Source organism: Hypanus sabinus, chromosome 6 (assembly GCF_030144855.1).
Source record: "Hypanus sabinus isolate sHypSab1 chromosome 6, sHypSab1.hap1, whole genome shotgun sequence".
NCBI classification, from domain to species: domain Eukaryota; kingdom Metazoa; phylum Chordata; class Chondrichthyes; order Myliobatiformes; family Dasyatidae; genus Hypanus; species Hypanus sabinus.
In genome coordinates this window covers 145,549,429-145,553,331 of record NC_082711.1, presented here as the reverse complement: position 1 = coordinate 145,553,331, position 3,903 = coordinate 145,549,429, and positions in this window count along the sequence as shown.

Here is a 3,903-nt window from a genome sequence, read left to right as displayed (position 1 = left end):
ACCTTCTTCCTGACGGTAACAGTGAGAAGAGGGAATGTCCTGGGTGATGGGGGTCCTTAATAATGGACATCGCCTTTCTGAGGCACCACTCCTTGAAGATGCCTTGGATACTATGGAGGCTAGTACCAAGTGAATATACTACACATATTAGTGTGGATAGAAATTAGAATGAAACAGGCCAGCTGGATCCACGACAGCCATCAGCCACTATTTCTACATTATTTTTAAAAATTCTCCCTACATTCTCATGGAAAATAAGAAACTGCAAAGAGCAGTCAGTCTAAGACATCATTTGGCACATCCTACCTCATCATTGGTAGTATCACATGATACACAGCCTCATGAAGGCAAAACCAGTCATCAAAGATCCCCACCTTCTGTTTCATGCTGTCTTTTCACAGCTATCATTCATTGAGCAGGAGGTACAGAAGTCTGAAATCCTACAAGCAGGTTTAAAAACAGTTATTCTGTGATGCTGCTGCAAATAAGTTTTTCATTGCCCCCGTGCATGCTCATACATGTGCATATGACAATAAACTTGACTTTGATTCCACCACTCATTTACACACTTGGGACAGTGGACTGCGGCCAATCAATTTACTGGCCAACATGTCCTTAGGACTGGAAAGGGGGCAGAAGCCAGGAGTTGTTGCAGGGGAGAAGAAGGGAAGGAGCACAAGCTGGCAGGTGATAGGTGAGACCAGGTGAGGGAGAAGGTTGGCTGGTGGGAGAAGGGGAATGAATTGAATTGAATTGTCTTTATTTCTTACATCCTTCACATACATGAGGAGTTAAAATCTTAACTCTCCGTCTAACTGTGCAATCATGGTAACTTATAATAAGTAGGACAGTCAATGTAACACAGAAATACACTCGAATCAGCGTGAGTTAATCAGTCTAATGGCTTAGTGGAAGAAGCTGTCCCGGAGCCTGTTGGTCCTGTTTTGGATGATGTGAGGAGCTTGGAACTGATGGCAATATGATGATAGATTTGAGGAAAGTTCACAAAAATGTAGGATGAACAATTAAACAGATCAATGTAGGATTAGCATCAATACGTGTTTGTTGGTTGGTGTAGGCTCAGTGGGCCTATGTACAATCTAATATCTTTCATCTTTATGACAGAGAAATTTAGAAAATTTGGTCCAATATCTGTTTTCTTACAATGAATAAAACCCATTTAGAATCAAAGCTTAGATTTACGAAATCTCTTTTACATTTCAAGGCACTTTTCTACCAATCTATCGTCACATATAGCATTTACATATAGTGGCTACTTTATTAAGTACACCTGCTTATTAATGCAAATAACTAATCATCCAATAATATGGCAGCAACTCAATGCAGAAAAGCATTCAGACATGGTTAAAAGGTTCAGTGGCTGTTCAGACCAAGCATCAGAACGAGGATGAAAAGAGATCTATGTGACTTTGACCATGGATGATTGGTGATGCGAGATTGGGTAGTTGGAGTATCTCAGAAATTGTGGATCTCCTGGGATTTTCATGCACAACAATCTCCAGAGGTGCGAAAACAAAAAAAAACTCGAAATCATCCAGAGAGCAGCAGTTCTGTGGGTGAAAATGCCTTTTAATGCGAGAGGTCCGAAGCGACTGGCCAGACTGGTTCAAGCTGACAAATAACCATGTGTTTCAACAGTGGTAGCAGAAGAGCATCCCTGAATCCAAAACACATTGAACCTTGAAGTGGATGGACTACAGCAGCAGAACACCACAAACACACATTCAGTGGCCACTTAATAAAGTGAGCACTGAGTATGTAACATACTTTCAATTCCTGTACAGAAATGTCATTTCATGATAACATGCAGATAATTTACTTTAGATAGCACTCTTTAATCACAGGAGAAATCACTAGGATTTCTTGGTGGCCAACCATTTTAATTCCACTGCCCATTCACATTCCAACATGCCCATCAATTGCCTTGATGAGGCTACTCTCAGATTGCAAGAGCAACACCTCAAATACTGTCTGGATAGCCTCCAGCCTGATGACATGAACGTTGAATTCTCAAACTTCCAGTAATTTTTCCTGCCCCCTCATCTCTTTACCCATTCCATATTCTCACTCCACTCTATCCCTTCTCTCAACTACACATCACCTCCCTCTGAAGTCCCTCCTTCTTCCCTTTCTCCCACTCTCCTCTCCTACCAAATACCTTCTTCTGTAGCCCTTCACCTTTTCCACCTATTACTTACCAGCTTCTCACTTCATTCCCTCCCCTCCCATCCACCTACCTTCCCCCTTAGCTTGTCCTCCTCCTCCCCCTTCCACTTTCTTTTTATATCTCCTTCCCCCTTCTTTTCCCGTCCTGATAAATGTCTCAGCCTGAACTGTTGACTCTTTATGCCACACCTAATTTGCACTACTTAAGTCTCAGCCTAGTTTATGTGATCAAATATATCTAGTGATATTTGGATATACAATCTTCTGTCCCAGTTGAATGTACTAACACTGGATGATGACCTACATAGCTTGAACCAGGATTGAACACTTATGGCATCCATTATATCATTCCCAAATCTTCAAGCATATTTGTCACTTTCCTTTATAAACTGGAATAATGGTGGGTTCAGGCAGTGCTTCTGATGGTGGGAATGCTAGGATCCATTCAATCAGATATCAGTCCAAGGTTTATTGAACTACAAAACTTTGCCCCTTGGCAGCAGTTTTCAGGGATGAATGTTTTCTGTTGATCAAAATGGAAAGAAGGATGTTGGTTCATCTTAGGTTATCCTAGCTGCTTCAAGAACTCTCATAAATGTTGAATTACAGAACTCACAAGGGACCCTGACCAGCTAGATAGATAGATGGTACAGACTTCGATATCAAATTCTATTGGTTTCATATTCAGCAGCTCATACTTCATTGCTACCAAAATCAGAAGGAGAGCATCTTCCTGAAGAGAACGTATTCAAACCTGGGAGAAATCTGCTCTGACAGATCACTGAACTTTGAGTATATTACACTCCATCAGAATTTTCAATGTTAACCAGACCATATTTCACCACAAATCAGGATTCATTCATAAAAGCTTCAATAAAATTCCCATATACAGAGTTTCACTCAAAATATTGAAATTGTACATGATGTAAAATGTTAATAGATGTGTGATGTATTTTTAATACAGCTTGATGGGATTTCTCAGTGAAGATGAATGTGCTTTTGACCTAAATGATGGAGTAGACTTTTTATATATATAAAAAATTGTATAATCTATCAGAGGAACAATGGATAACTATTTCACACAGATGTAGTTAAAGTTGTGAGAGAAAGCAAGGCAAGCTACTCCTATGCCATACATTTTGTTGAATCTGGAGTCAAGTAACAAACTGAGTGCATTATTTGGAGTTTTTTCTTAAATGCTGATTATAGCTTAACTGAATTCAATGACAGGATTGCCATGTACAAGTGGAACACAGAGACTTTTCCTCCAAAACTGGACTTATCAATCATGATGAGCACTGACTTGGGTAATCATCTGTAATCCAACCTATTTGCAATGAGATCCTAAACAAAAATCATTCTCAATCTGAACTTGTTCCATCCATTATTCAAGCCTTTCCCTCCTACGTGCATGTGTGTTACACCCTCTACCAACATCACACCATAACTATACATTAACTGCAAGATGCCACACAATTCACTTGATTTATTTTTATGGAGTGTTGCACTCAGAACTTCTAAACAGGGGGAGAATAAAGACCAATATTATACAGCTTCATTCATCTTCACATTTCCAACCACAGAGCGTAAATTGGTGGTATAGTGGTTAGTCAATGCTTTAGAGAGCCGAAGATTAGCATTCAATTCCCGCCACTCTCTGTAAGGAGTGTGTTCTCCCTGTGATAGCATGAGTTTCCTCTAGGCACTCCAGTCTCT